Genomic DNA, 17,432 nt, shown 5'->3' with positions numbered 1-17,432 from the left:
ACTTGTGACGCAAGTGAAAGGATTACCATTAAAAGAAAGTAGGTTCCATTTCTGATAGTACGGGAAAGGAGTGAACTAGAGCTAGATGGTTGTTGTGCTCAAGACAAGGGCTCTCGTAGCTACAGCCTTGTCTATCAGGCGAACACTTAAGTAACGTCTTCTGTAAACTGTTCTCTAGTGTAACTGTCTAAGGAGATTAAATTACGTTCTACACCTTTATTCCCAAGTAATGATTGTTATAGATCGCCATTACTTGGAACGATTAATAACATCGCCCTTCGTTACAATTAATTGACGAAAATTGTAATGATAACTGTAGATTATGTTTAAATGTTAACATACTTTACAGTTTACATACTACTTTCCTCACTTCCAATTATCCTTCTCGTACTTTATAAACATCATTCCTCTTCAGTATCTCTCCCTCGTTCCATCTATTACCCTCACTTCTGCTCTACCTCACCCCTCCATCACACCATCCACATTTACAAAAAAAAAACACAAATGTATTTGTATTACAGCTAGTACTAATCTTACTTCAAACATACAGGGTGGCGCAAAAGTCACTAGACAGTTGGTTAAAACAAGACTAGATTTATTTGAAATTATTTTTTATTACAAACAATACTTATAATTATTTTTTATATTCAAATTGTTTTCCGTCTTCATTAATACATCTTTGAAGTCTTTCTGGAATTCTTTCTGGAATACTGTTACATACTCTACGGCATAGTGTGGGATCATTGTCCAAATCATAAAATTGCGTCATGTATGTAGTCTTTCAGTTCGTCAATAGTATGAAGCTTTCGAGAATAAACAGAATCCTTGACTACTCCCCATAGGAAAAATTCCATTAGTGTGATATCTGGTGAACTTGGTGGCATGTCAATATCTGCCCTTCAACTTTTCTTTGGAAACGTTCGTAAATAATCGCGAACGGCAGTGGCGTAATGTGGTGGAGCACCGTCGTGTTGAAAGTAAAGTTCTTGAAAGTTTTCTGCAAACGTCATGAGTCCTGGTACTGCGTAATTTTGAAGCATATCCAAATATCTATCTCCTGTCACTGTTCCTTCAAAAAAATATGGTCCAAGTACGCCAAATGATGATATTGCCCCCCAAACACTCACACCAGGTTGATTCAGCTGTTGCTCTAACAAAAGACTTTGATTGTCAGTATACCAATAAGTACAGTTATGTCTGTTAACTTGTCCGCTTAAATTAAAATTGGCCTCGTCAGACCAAAAAATGTTATTAAAAAGGCTAGGATCATGTTTGTGTTAGTTAAACATCAATCCACAAAACCGAAGTCGTCGATATGGGTCATCTTCAAGTAACCCATGTAATAAACGTGGAATGTAAGATTTATAAATCTGTTTGTGTAACATTCTTTGCACTGACCTTCGTGATAAATCCAGCTCAGATGCTAATCGTCTGGTCGATTTTCGAGGACTTTTGGTTACAGCTAAACATACCCGCAATAAATTCACATCAGTTGAGACTGTTGTTGGGCGGTCAGACCTTGGTGCATCCATAACAGATCCATGTTGTTCAAATCTATCTCGTATGTCGTACACTGTTTGTCTAGACGGTGGTTTTGATCTAAAGTGTATTCCCCATTCATTAACAACTGCATTAGCACCACTTTTATAAAATGTTTTTAACGCGAAAATCCTTTCTTCTTTCGTTAACATTATGACTAATGTTTAACAAAAATTCTATTAAAAAATAATAATTCGGGGACTACAGCTTTAAACACGTGTCACAGATGAACTCACTAGTTCGATTGTTGTGTGTTTCATTGCATTGTATTGCCAACTTAAAAAGGCATAATTACCAACATTTAGTAATACCAACATCATGGACGAAAACTATTGTACTACGTCCTGCTGTTATTTTTTTCTTCTTTTAACCAACTGTCCAGTGACTTTTGCGCCACCCTGTATACAGTACGCCAAGTTTATGAAATCGGAAGTACTGTATATAAGATTGAATAAATATTATTTTGTGTCTTTTAATTTTATTTATTAAACTGACTGTGAATTGCTTAAAATGTAAAGTCTGAAGTGTACAAAAGTTATTTCAGAATTACAAAATCTCTTCGCTAATACTACGAAACAAAATCATCATTCCATTTTAAAACAAATGCTGCCTATAAGTGTCTATACACAACAGTAATATGAAAAATCAAAAAAGTGATAACGTTTTTTAAAATTAGTGCATACAATATGGTTGTTAAAGTCTTCAGCTAGTTAACCCATTTTCATTGTAGAATGTCTGTCAGTTGAATTAGTTTATTTATTATTGCTGGTAATGCTATTTAAAATGGGCGTGAAATGTCTTGCGTTATACTGTATATAGACAGGTTGTCATGGGATATTGATAACTATTATTATGGATTTTGTTTAATACAACAATCTTTCGCAAATAAAATATTTTGACTAGGAGTATTATAGTACATGTGAATCCTGTACCGAATATAAATTGAAACTGGTAGATGTCATAGAATGACGGAACTTCTGGGAATTGATACATTTTTTCGGAGCACGGCCTATGGAATCCAAAATTACTATTATCCGAATATGTGTGTGTATGTGTTTTTATATATGTTTATAGGTATGTATATATATAAATACGCATACCTATTCAACTAAAAACACATCTATAGTTTTACATTTTTTACAAATGTGAGTATACAGTGTTAGAGATTTTAACATTGTTAACGCATCCAAATCTGCAATAAAAAGCCGGCTTGCATCACTGTAGCTGTTATTATTATTGGCTCGTCTCTACACCTACCCTGCCTGTGTTGTGTCTCAGTCTTTTGTTTTATTATTGTTTTTCAAAACTGTTACCTACGTAATAGTTCATTTCTTGTTTTGCATCGTTCTTGTTAAGCATCTTTCTTTGTTATTGTTATAATATTTATCTATTTATTGTTACACATTACTTGTTATCTATTTATACTTTCTTGTTATGCATCTTACAATTCATACCTATTTGTTTCATTATGTATCTATTGTTTGTTTACTGGTTGCATATTCTATTGTTTTTGTTTTTGTCTACTAATTAGTTTCTTTGGTCAATTGTTATGCATCTAGATAAAATTGAAACTTACTTGTTAAAATGGTTATGCCGTTGAAATAATAATAAAAATAAATAAATAAACACTTCCTAGTGTGTAGAACTAGAAACCATTGGGTTTGGAATTTGAAAATGTTAGGCAAAGTATGCAAATACCTTAGCCTTAGTAGGTGTGCTTCTTTATTTTTATCGACATCATGCCGGATAATAGGATTAATTCAGACAAAATCATCACCAACTCTAAGCACAAGAAGCTCATTTTACTTAGCCCTAAAAGGAACTTTGCGCTTGCTTCCGGAATGACGGGACATTCTAGGAGACGGGACAAGGTTGGGGGTAGGAGCCGCATCTTGTCAAGATCCATATGGAGGGATAGTGGGCACTATATCTCAATCATATCACCTTGAAAGAAGAAGATGCCAGTTCTGTACTGGACTCTCCACCGAAAGCGGGCACGGGTAGCATCCATACTAGCAACTGCCTTTAACTCTTAGGGAGCCCGACCAACTCTAAAAGTCATCCTCCGCAGTTGAATAGACATCGATCTACCCTTCCATCCCAACATCTTGAAATCTGCGATTGTGGGGACATATGTGACCATATATTTAAGTCACACAACGGTTTTTCTGTACCCCATTTCCCTCCTGGTAAAATCATCACAGGTTAAAAAATCATAACAAATGTATACAAATTTAACCATCACAGACGTGTTCGATTGTAAATAAAAATCTAGCTCATAATATTACAAATAGGAATATTAATACTAATGTTTAGAAGTTAACTTTTTAGGTACGTTTGGTTTTTAAATGATTTAATAATTATTCAAAGCGTTGGCACTTGGGAAATTATTACCAGTGTCCTCACTGTTCGTATATTGTGTGACGTTTGTTATGTTACAAATATTTACGTCAACACATATTTATATTGTAATTGATAATAAATATTAATATTACCAGAAATACACTAATATTATTTCTAGTTTTATTACTGTCGTGTACTGTGTATACCACCACATGTAATGTCTTCATTCCTGAGAGCATTTCAGTGCAGTAGTTTGCTTCGCAGATTTAAGCAATTTATTTAACAAATTACAGAAAACACAGACACGTAAACTGTTACGTGATGTAACGCACGATGACACGTTGGTATTGATCTGTTGATTCAATGCAAGTGTAACATGTACTCTGCGGTTGTTCACTGTCTCGCACGCGTGTAATACCGGTGTAATCACTCCCTTCAGTCGCCAAAAGTGAAGGAGAGGGGAAGTGATACCATCGCCGCATACCTGTACATGTGAGCCCCTAGTACAGGATCTGTTAAACAACAAATTTTAAACTTAATTTAGTTCAGTTATTTTCTAATGAATTACTTGTTGCATTTTATTGGACTTATAGTGAACGATAACAATGAACGCCTACATACTCCTGAACCATGTTAGTAAACAGTTATATACTCTTTATTAAAACAATTTAAAAAAAATCAATTTATATAATAAAATTGATATACATTAGTTTAGACACTATATTTATTATTCAAATGTTGAAATTTAATAATTTGTGCGTGTAAATTACATTAGAATTTTGCTTTTTAATGATAAAAAGGTCACCAGATAGAGTTTTTATCGTGTATAACTCTCACGCAGTTATAAAAATGTTTAATAAAAAGGTCGCCAGATAGAGTTTTTATCGTGTATAACTCTCACGCAGTTATAAAAATGTTTGATAAAAAGGTCGCCAGATAGAGTTTTTATCGTGTATAACTCTCGCGCAGTTATAAAAATGTTTAATAAAAAGGTCGCCAGATAGAGTTTTTATCGTGTATAACTCTCACGCAGTTATAAAAATGTTTAATAAAAAGGTCGCCAGATAGAGTTTTTATCGTGTATAACTCTCACGCAGTTATAAAAATGTTTGATAAAAAGGTCGCCAGATAGAGTTTTTATCGTGTATAACTCTCACGCAGTTATAAAAATGTTTAATAAAAAGGTCGCCAGATAGAGTTTTTATCGTGTATAACTCTCACGCAGTTATAAAAATGTTTGATAAAAAGGTTATGACTAAATTTGTCTTTAAAAAAACTACCAACTTTTAGTAGCAAAAATTATATATGAGTGCTTTATGTGGAATTTAATATTGTTACGTGACAGATCGCCCGCATATATTCGCCTACTTGTAAGTATGTTTATTTATTTTAAAAAATTCAAAAATTTAAACTCATAGACGAGTTCAAAAGTTTTACTTATATATTGTACTCTGTTTTTGTTTCTTATACTGTACGTTTCTAAGACATTCAGAATTCAAAATAGTAAGGTAAATTAACAACTAAAAACTAGGTAATTTTAAAATTAGTATTTGTGGGATGTAATTAAGTGTTAAATTATGCATAAATGATATAAGTTTGAATAGTTTTATATTGTTGTAATTTATGAATTTATTTTATAATGCCACTTTTTCCAAGAAAGACAGAATCGACGAAATTTATCTCTGTTCAATATTTGCCTTAATTGCACATAAAAAGTGGACGCGAATGAATACCGATCGCCGATACTATCTCAATAGAAGATCTTACAGTGACTGCGTAACTAATACATCGCAAAGGTTTCTTTAAACAACACAACCCCAAGATGCCGTAATACTCGTAGACCATCTCACTGGGAGACGCGAAGATCTTACAGTGATTGCGTAACTAATACGAGAACGCAAAGGCTTCTTTAACAACACAACCCCAAGATGCCGTAATACTCGTAGACTCGACACTATCTCACTGGGAGACGCGAAGATCTTACAGTGGTTGCGTAACTAATACATCGCAAAGATTTCTTTAACAACACAACCCCAAGATGCCGTAATACTTGTAGACTCGACACTATCTCACTGGGAGACGCGAAGATCTTACAATGATTGCGTAACTAATACATCGCAAAGGTTTCTTTAAACAACACAACTCCAAAATACAGTAATACTCGTAGACTTGACACTATCTCACTGGGAGACGCGATGGCCTTACAGTGATTGCGTAACTAATACATTGCAAAGGTTTCTTTAAAAAACGCAACTCCAAGATGCCATAATACTGGTAGACTCGACATTATCTCACTGGGAGACACACACGCGAAGATCTTACAGTGATTGCGTAACTAATACATCGTAAAGGTTTCTTTAAACAACACAACCCCAAGATGCCGTAATACTCGTAGACTTTCTCACTTGGAAACACACGCGAATATCTTACAGTGATCGCGTAACTAATACATCGCAAAGGTTTCTTTAAACAACACAATGTACACTCGACAGTGGCTACACAATATTTCTGTAGGTTACAGGCGTATCTAACCGATGCTAAAATGTATTATCTTAATGTTTATTTGTTATTAATACATTTCCTTTTCAATAAACCACTGATTATATAATATTAATACATATTTTCCTCCAATCGCTATTGTAAAGGATCCTCATAAGCTCTCTCAGGTAATTTCTCCTCTAATAAGACATTTTGCAAGACAAATACTCTATGTGTATTTATTATTTCTTTTAAAATAGTGAAATCCGTATTGGTTTTCTGTTATAATGTCTTATCATTACAGTATTTTACACAATCGAATTCACTTCTATATTATTTACAGAATAATTAAAGATTGGATTTAATTTTAAAAGCACACTGTATTTTTTTAAACAAAATTCAAACACAAACATTAAAATGTAATATGTAACAAACAAGACTGAACTCTACTCAGCCTGTTTAAACTTGCATCGGCACTGAACCCTCGCTGTATAAGTTGAGTAGTTTTATTATGTTCGTGCAAATTACAAAAGTTATAATTTGTGTCATAAAAGTAAGATGTATTTCAGGACAAGGTATGCATAAGCGCTGACACCACGCTAGCGAGCAGCTCTGCTGCAATAATGAAGCCTTGTAAACAAACATGGCGGACAGGACGTTCCAATGAATTAGTCCTTGATCCCGAACTCAACATCACAGTGTAAGCTGTGGCTATGGTCAGCGTCGGGGATGTCCTCAACATCGACGGTACATTTTTAAGCACCACCAATACCCCGTTATATCATTAGACCTACTTGTTAGGCCCACATAGACGTTCAACATTACCTACTACTTCAATAATGTATAACTTTCACTCTACACTGTGTATCTTTCGTGACCAATGAGTAATAAATAGTGTTTACTGTGAGGTTAGAGCAAACCTTGCTCTATTAACACTTTGAATCCCTTTAATCGTATTGCTTGTGCTACAACATAATGATACCAGTCAAACACATCATTATTAAGATATGCAAACTACCAACATTCCTTTTTTATAGCACGACTAATAATTTTGAAACGCAATAAAAACTTTCATAATGTAAATATTTCATATACGTTATTTTTAAACCAAGTCAATCTGGGTTTTCTCCCAATTCATCGATTAACTTTTTTAAGCCAGAGTATATTACTCTACTTTAAAACTAGGACAAATTCCCTCAAATCTAAAAATTCAGAATTCTGTAACACAATTAAACGATTTTCTAAGACACATCACTCGTTCTCCAGTCTCATTTGATGATGAGTTCCTTATTAGTAAGAAGATGTTGTAGTAAAAATTTGTTCTGTTACGTTTGTCATTTGTACTGCTGTTAGAATTGGCAATATCTATGTTTATCTATTTTATCTATAAGTTATGTTATCTATTATGTCAATTGAGAAATAATTTTAACTCTCAGTCTAAGTAACTCCGTACTTCTCTAAATTTATTTATTTATCTATTTAGTCGAGCCAAGTTCGAATATTTTGAACAAAAAATTACGAAATACTAATATAAATGTATGTGAGACAAGTCTTAAAACACTATCAGTTCAAATGAGTTTTATTACACGGTACATTTAGAGACTTAGATTACCAAAAAATCTCTTTTAGACTTGATACTGGGCACAAAAGAGGACTAAAAATGGATGCGGATATTATTGAATTAAATTATTGTGTTATATACAATTATAGGATAACTAAACAAACTACATTAAAAGTATGCAACAAACTATTTTTGTCACTTTTTAGGCTGTTTAAAAAAAGTCTACTGAGTAACACGGAAATTAAACAACATGTAGCTAGATGTCTGTAGCTAAAACATGTAACTAACAATTACGTTCGAATAAAACATATAATAAATCTAACCATTTCTATCTCTTGTTCAATCACATATACGTATGCGGCGACGTTTGTGTGGGTCTGTCATGCCTATTATACTGTGAGAGAGAGTGGCAGTAGGCGGTATCATTAAAGTTGAATATATGAAAGGGGAACGACTAGTCAGACGATATTTATACACGAGACGATAAGAAGATAACTGTACAACTCCTGTCTAACGCAGACCTTCTCCTATACTGTGGAATACAGTGGCAGTTATGGTGCCATTAAAGTTTATTACATGAAAGGAGAAGGACAAGTCAGACGATATTTAAACACGAGACGAAAATGAGATCACTGTACAACTCTTATCTACCTCAAACTTTCCCATATACTGTGGAATACAGTGACAGTAGGCGGTGTCATTAAAGTTGAATATATTAAAGGGAAACGGCTAGTCAGATGATATTTAAACACGAGACGAAAATGAGATCACTGTACAACTCTTATCTACCTCAAACTTTCCCTTATACTGTGGAATACAGTGACAGTAGGCGGTGTCATTAAAGTTGAATATATTAAAGGGAAACGGCTAGTCAGATGATATTTAAACACGAGACGAAAATGAGATCACTGTACAACTCTTATCTACTTCAAACTTTCCCATATACTGTGGAATACAGTGACAGTAGGCGGTGCCATTAAAGTTGAATATATTAAAGGGAAACGGCTAGTCAGACGATATTTAAACACGAGACGAAAATGAGATCACTGTACAACTCTTATCTACCTCAAACTTTCCCATATACTGTGGAATACAGTGACAGTAGGCGGTGTCATTAAAGTTGAATATATTAAAGGGAAACGGCTAGTCAGATGATATTTAAACACGAGACGAAAATGAGATCACTGTACAACTCTTATCTACCTCAAACTTTCCCATATACTGTGGAATACAGTGACAGTAGGCGGTGTCATTAAAGTTGAATATATTAAAGGGAAACGGCTAGTCAGACGATATTTAAACACGAGACGAAAATGAGATCACTGTACAACTCTTATCTACCTCAAACTTTCCCATATACTGTGGAATACAGTGACAGTAGGCGGTGTCATTAAAGTTGAATATATTAAAGGGAAACGGCTAGTCAGGACGATAATTAAACACGAGACGAAAATCTACCTCAAACTTTCCCATATACTGTGGAATACAGTGACATTAGGCGGTTGTCATTAAAGTTGAATATATTAAAGGGAAAACAACTATCTAAAAAAAAGAATAAAACTTTCCCCATATACTGTGAATACAGTGACAGCCGGCGGTTCCCATTAAAGTTGGATAAATTAAAGGGAAACGGCTAGTCAGACGATATTTAAAGACGAATAAACGGTAACAAATCTTATCTACCCTCAAACTTTCCCCATATACTTGGAATACAAAAAGAATAGTAGCGGTGTCATTAAAAGTTGGAATATATTAACATGGGAAACGGCTAGTCAGACGATATTTAAACACGAGACGAAAAAAAAAATGAGATCACAGTACAACTTCCTTATCTATTCAAACTTTAAATACAGTGACAGTGGACCATGGGGCGGTGTCATTAAAAGTTGAATATATTAAAGGGAAACGCTAAAAAGACGATAGTCACGACGATATTTAAACACACGAAAAAATGACGAAAAAATACAAAAGTTGAATAATCATACATCAAAACTGTAACAACTCTACCGCAAACTTTCCCATATACTGTGGAATACAGTGACAGTAGGCGGTGTTGTCCATTAAAGTTGAATAATATTAAAGGGAAAAAAACGGCTAGTCAGACGATATTTAAACACGAGACGAAAATGAGATCACTGTACAAACTCTTATCTACCTCAAACTTTCCCATATACTGTGGAATACAGTGACAGTAGGCGGTGTCATTAAAGTTGAATATATTAAAGGGAAACGGCTAGTCAGAGACGATATTTAAAACACGAGACGAAAATGAGATCACTGTCACTGTTTACAACTCTTATCTACCTCAAACTTTATCCGTATACTGTCGAATACAGTGACAGTAGGCGGTGTCATTAAAGTTGAATATATTAAAGGGAAACGGCGAAGTCAGACGATAATATAAACACGAGACGAAAATGAGATCACTGTACAACTCTTATCTACCTCAAACTTTCCCATATACTGTGGAATACAGTGACAGTAGGCGGTGCGATTAAAGTTGAATATATTAAAGGGAAACGGCTAGTCAAGACGATATTTAAACACGAGACGAAAATGAGGATCACTGTACAACTCTTATCTACCTCAAACTTTCCCCCGTATACTGTCGAATACAGTGTGGGGGGGGGGGGGGGGGGACCCCTCCCACAGTAGGCGGTGTCCCATTAAAGTTGAATATATTAAAGGGGAAACGGCTAGTCAGACGATATTTAAAAACACGAGACGAAAATGAGATCACTGTACAACTCTTATCTACCTCAAACTTTCCCATATACTGTGGAATACAGTGACAGTAGGCGGTGTCATTAAAGTTGAATATATTAAAGGGAAACGGCTAGTCAGACGATATTTAAACACGATACGAAAATGAATCACTGTACAACTCTCTTTATCTACCTCAAACTTTCCCATATACTGTGGAATACAGTGACAGTAGGCGTGTCATTAAAGTTGAATATATTAAAGGGAAACGGCTAGTCAGACGATATTTAAACACGAGACGAAAATGAGATCACTGTACAACTCTTATCTACCTCAAACTTTCCCGTATACTGTCGAATACAGTAACAGTAGGCGGTGTCATTAAAGTTGAATATATTAAAGGGAAACGGCTAGTCAGACGATATTTAAACACGAGACGAAAATGAGATCACTGTACAACTCTTATCTACCTCAAACTTTCCCATATACTGTGGAATACAGTGACAGTAGGCGGTGCCATTAAAGTTGAATATATTAAAGGGAAACGGCTAGTCAGACGATATTTAAACACGAGAAGAAAATGAGATAACTGTACAAATCTTATCTACCGCAAATTTTCCCATACGAGACTGTGGAATACAGTTGCTGTAGGCGTTGTCATTAAAGTTGAATATATTAAAGGGAAATGGCTAGTCGGATGATATTTATACACGAGTAGATAAAGATATAGATGACTATACAACTCCCGGACAGTCCTGTCGAATTCTTAATGACCGATCACTTTCATTTTAAAACCGTACTTTCAGGACAGAGTGCCTCCCGATACCTGGTTTACCTTGGCGTGACACGTGAAGCACTCAACGTAGAACCACACTTCTTACTTCGGCATCAATTACATACAAAAAAAAAAAAGCTGGTCGCCAGTATATGTCTCGTGTACAGCTCTTCGGTTTGGGATGTGGATTTATTTTTTAACATGGTGAGAAGATATTCGTGAACTTGGTGGAACCTTAGTAAATACAGTATAAACGGAACTGGAATTTAGAAGAATACCAACCTTGATTGTAGTTAACTTACGTCTGGTATTTGTGCCTTAATAAAACCGTATATTCAACAAAATAACGCGTTTCAATACGAGAACAGGCAAACAACAAATTGATAAATTAATCAGATGGAAACATCCGTCTTTTAATTGACTGGTAATCCACTAGATAGCATTGTCAATATGCACATGTTAAATGTCCGGAAGGCTTAATAAAGCTAGTCTTAATAAACGCCATACAAGATTCAAACATAAAAATGGGGTTGCATATAAAACCCAGTATTTATATACATTTTTTTAGTTTTTAGTTATCTATAAAATGATTATAGATACACAGTTTAGGGTTAAAAAGTATAAAATAAAATTTAAGATGTAAAGAATCATCATAAAGATCTATTTTTTAAACATATTATTTTCCAAATATATCACATTTCATAGATGTTACTTTTGAAATGAGGTACTTTCATAACATTTTTAAGTTACATACAATTTAATTTTGTCAAAATGTTTATTTTTTGTTAGTGTAAAAACTTTAAAGTACAAGTGACATGTAGTTGTAATGTGAACTCATTAAATATTGTGCATTTACTAGTTTAATATGTGTAATAAATACCAGGCTTTATTTATGAAATCCAAATATTTATGTTTCAGTCCTCTGATTTAAAACTGTGACATAATTGTTAAGAAACTTCAATGTTCTATTGACAAGATCTTTAAAATGTATTATAGGAGTATATAACAGGTTTTTATTAGAAAACGTTTAGAGTCGAACTCGGTATCTGGACAAATGCCACCACAATCTTTGTACCTTAAATTTTATGAAAATATTTTGAATTGTTTCCCAACTCCTGATTTAGGGAAATGCATTTATTTTGTTTCTTTTTTTGCAGGTATAATCGTTCTCCAAATATATATTTAGGACACTTTAGCTGATTCAACATTTGAAATGATATAGAAACTATTAGTCTTTTATTTGTGGTAATATTATTGATTTAAGCCAACCTATTTACATAACCCAAAACTCCGTCAAGAATTACGAAGATGCACAGAATACAGGGAGCGTGAACCTTATTTTGAGAACTTCTTAACGAAACGAGTTAAAAAACTAGTAAAGCAATACAGCTGTAAATTAATATTGGCTAAGCAAAATCTTTACGTTCTTTCAAATCGCAACAATATCGACACCAAAAAATAATTCTTAAACGAGAGGTGTTACACCAGGTATACTAAAGAAAGTAAACAGTAGGAAATGAACAGTTTATAGAAATACATGCAACTTTATACTTCTACATGTTGCCATAACCTGCTCACGTTCTGTAAGAAATTTCCTTGGACAGTTCCGAACTTAAGAGCGGTTACTAACAAAAACAGAAGAGTTCTGGTCCACTGGGCCTCATGTTGCGCTGTCTTTTCCCTACTATACGAAATGGTTTTTATTTAAATATATCTTATATTCTATCATGGGTGTTGTATTTGTTCGATGACTAACGAATTAGTATTTTGCAACTCAATTCCAAATGAAAGGGGCTGGATAAGGAGCGAGCCCCACGGGCTTAGGCCAAATTTAGGCCTAGCCTGAAGTAATGTGATAAACAATCCCAGGTTAGAATCCTAAAGAGTAGAGGAGGTTTTTTAGTGGGTAAACCCGTTTTTAGGGGAGCCACCTGCGTGCGTAATTGCATTTTTCATTCTTCGCCCTCAAAAAAAAAGAGCGGTCTTGCCAGTTTATTGGCCTGCTGTAGAAAGAGTAAAATGTTAAAAATTGTGAGTATAGTTAGCAAACATGACACATTTCTATCTTTGCACTGTTTTTTCTTTCCGCTCGACGCGCGCGCTTTCAAATTATCTGATCACCCTTTTCGTTAGATAAAGTGTATTTTTGTGTAGGTCTTATAAACAATGCTACAGATACACTGGTATAATATTCTATATCTACAGGACTGGTTCCCCTTTCTGAATCCTCGGAACTTGGGGTTGGAACAGAACCCACACACGAAGTATGAGTAGAGTAGATATCATCTACGAGTTACTAGCTATAATATGGAGTTATGTTTTAACCAGTGTTGGTGTGGGCAGCTAATTCTGCCGCGAAGCAGCCTGGGCGGCGGATGTCCGCTGTTTAGGCTTACTTATTCTACACTGTCAGACTACCATATGACACATCTGCACCATTGCTTGGCTATCTGCTATTTTTTTATAATGAGGCAACTACGTTCGATCGAAATGTACTACACTCTGTGGCTTATTTATTAACGTTGAACATAACAATTACATATAAATTTGAAATGCCAATTCATGTCTGGATACTCGTTTAAAGTTTCAATTGAAAAGCTAATAGTATTACGAACGTTCGTCATCGTTATATTTTAGTAACAAAATACAGCATACGTTTCGAGGATTGAAATCCATCCCCTTTTCTTATTTTGTATCTTGAAACATAAAAACAATACATGGCGATGAATTCGTCAGTTAAATTTAATACCAGAACAAATCAACCTCATACTTGCCAGTAGTCAAGCCACTGATAACAACGGTATTCCAAACCATGTAACTTTATAGCACCAGGCGCACTACTCAACACGACACACGCAGCAGAGAAGGTGAGAGACTGGAGAGAAAATCGACATGGGCACTTCCTGTTGTATCGCAGCACGTCATATGAAACAAAAAGAAACACAGGGCAGTGGCCTGGAGGGGTTTACGAGAAGAAACTATTTATCCTCATAAACATAACATGTTTCAAACAAATTTAGTTCAAAACTAACTCCTCGACCTTCTGAAGTCCCATATGTGTATGGGCCACAATTACAAATATGGCACTTCTCTTCAGATTATTATTAGTTCCCGGAACAACCATGTTGGGTATAAATAAATTTATGTTGGAAATCCTGACATTACTTGTAGGACAGTCTGATTCGTTTATTAAATATTCTAAAGACTTCACTGAGAAGTCAAACGTTCAAACTGGCTAATACTGATTGGTTAATAAAATTAGATTTGACGTTAAAAGTCGTTTTACTAATCAGGTACATTCCTAAAACATTCAAAATCGTTGGATTTATGTTAAAAATGATCTTATTTAAAACGAGAGAAGTAAATTTCCCATTTTCGTGAACTAACCATAGTGATGGCACTTCATGTTATTTTTGACACTTGGAGAAAACGATATATTCCAAAGGTAGATACACTAGAAACGTAGCTTAAATGAGTATGTTTACTCTGAAAGGTAAGTTTACAGTAGAATATTATTAGGATATGTTGAAATAAGACATATGGTTAACATCTTAAACTTTGTAACTCACTTTTATTTGGACAGATTTTATTTATTTTCAGTCAAGTAGTGTTATTCTACAATCTAACTTCAAAAGCATGTGATAGTTTAATTTTGATGTAAGCATATATCCATCTTCTTGAAAGCAAATATTCAAACAAACTTGACTTTTCTTTTTTTAGTGTTTTCTATCATTTGTGCATAACCGTGTTACCAGATATGTTTCGGCTTGTAACTTATAAGACTGTAAGTGCCTACAGCCTCCCATCTTCAAATGTCAAAGTAACCTCGGGTTAGAAGAATCTGTATTATTGTTAGCTCAGTTTAATGTATTGATTTGTCATATTGTTCATTGTAACAATATTATCAATACAATGTAAGTTATATCAATGTAATCATAACTTTTCAGTATAGCTCAGTTTACTTTATCTTTTCAGTTTTCCAGAATGGACTCTGATAATTCTGGCGGGGATATGCCTAAAAAGCGGTCTAAAACTAAAGTTACACTTCAAGAAAGAGAAAATCTTAACTTGAAATGTCATATTACACAGAACTTTTATTGACTTTTATGCAAAACAAGCTAGACACAATGCAACTTTACACTTCTCGCACTCAATGCTGCTGAGTTTTACACGTCTTTTAGTCAATCATCATGTAATAAACGTGTGCAGGAGGTGACAACTGGAAGATGAAGACCAAGTTCTTTACTGTACATCATGATGACTTTTTATGCTCCAGTTGTTTCCTTTAGTCCAACCAGTCTTTGCTTATACCCGACTTATAGTGACTGGGGTTGAATATTTCATGGTACCTGTTTTTCAAAAAGGTTATCATAGGCCGCAGTTTATACAATTAGCCGTACTTATTTTTTTCAAAAAGGTTATCATAGGCCGCAGTTTATACAATTAGCCGTACTTATTTTCTCCTCGCTTTGGCATTCTGCTATTGTAAAGTAAAGGCCTCAAAATGAGTACAAATCTAGCTACCAAAATCCACAGAAACCATAATTTTTTAGATATGAATGTTGACTATGAATGTTGGTTCTGAGCGCCAATACAGTCTCATGCTCATTAACACATGGTACCCCATTATTACTGATATTTCAATGTATGCCGACAACACATCTATTATTAGACCCAGGTTGACATTATTTTGCTGGTATAACAGATTGAATTACTCTACAAAAATCTCCTAAGAAATTTCCAGTTATGGAAGGAGTCATTTAATTTAACACTCCAGAGGGACAGTTGTGTTATATTTTTCGCTTGTAATTTCACTTGAAAATTATTAACATACAAATTCACTTGATATTATAGAATAATTCCTACTTTTATTTTATTCCCAAGCGGCTAATGTATTAGCTACTAAAAATTAACGAATTTTGGCTTGACCAAATGCACACTGGTAAAATTTTAGCCTCCCTCTAGAACACTTAAGAACGACAACAAACGTATAATGCTTGCATTTTAGAATACTATAAAGAAGAATTATTATGTAAAAAATCCTATATTTCTCAAAAACTTAACAAAATTGTTGTGCGCGCAAAGCGATTTTTTGGTGGCTAAAATATTGACCACTGTATGTTAACTGAAATTGCACGAAAATAGGTGTGCATAGAGATCAATTAGGTGGATAATGTGCTGACCACTAATCTGTAAAGGGGTTGTGATGATTGTATAATTTATTAAAACAAACCACCTGAAGGATTCACATATAACTGGTTTAAATATCTAATCAGCAAAACCTGAGGTATTTAACTTAAATCCTACACTGGATAATCCACTTGACTGTGGAATTACGTCACGCTTAGAAACCACTTGTACCAGGACGGGATAGTCAACCGACGTTTCTTCTAATTTACTACGGATGATTATAGTTTACAGCAATTAAAGCTCCCACGCTGTTCAAGGTTGGTTATTAAGCCGAGATCAGAGGATGCATAATACCGAAAATAGTATAACTTGGAGCATAAGTACTGCTTCTTTCCTTACACAGAGGGAGTCAGATAAGGTATTCTAAATTTATAGCGGATGAACTATTAATATCTACTAAAAGAAACAAAATGCAATTCCCTTAAATTACATACAGGATATTTTTTTTTCAAATAGTTTAATCGTTTTTTATACACAGAACGTGCTAAAATTGGGAACTATATGATTTCGAATTTTAGTTTGTTAAATATAAACCGTAAAATATGTTACATGGCTTAGCAAGAATTTTTATATATTACAATTTAAAATAGCGGACCAAAATATAATGAAGTTTAGGTTTCATTAAAAATACACTGTATTCTGCTCCTTTACAAATAATGTATTAAAAACCTGTAAATATTTTATCTGCAATGGATTTTCTTTAAAATAACATAGCACATAAGCATATTGCCAAAACATATACATTTTGGAACAGGCACAATGTGTGCAACTAATACATATAAATGGAAATGTATGTTATGAGGTACTTAATTTCAAACACCTTTTAAAATCAAAATTTTTTTA

This window comes from Homalodisca vitripennis, chromosome 4 (assembly GCF_021130785.1).
Source record: "Homalodisca vitripennis isolate AUS2020 chromosome 4, UT_GWSS_2.1, whole genome shotgun sequence".
Lineage (NCBI taxonomy): Eukaryota > Metazoa > Arthropoda > Insecta > Hemiptera > Cicadellidae > Homalodisca > Homalodisca vitripennis.
This window is presented reverse-complemented; position numbering follows the sequence as displayed.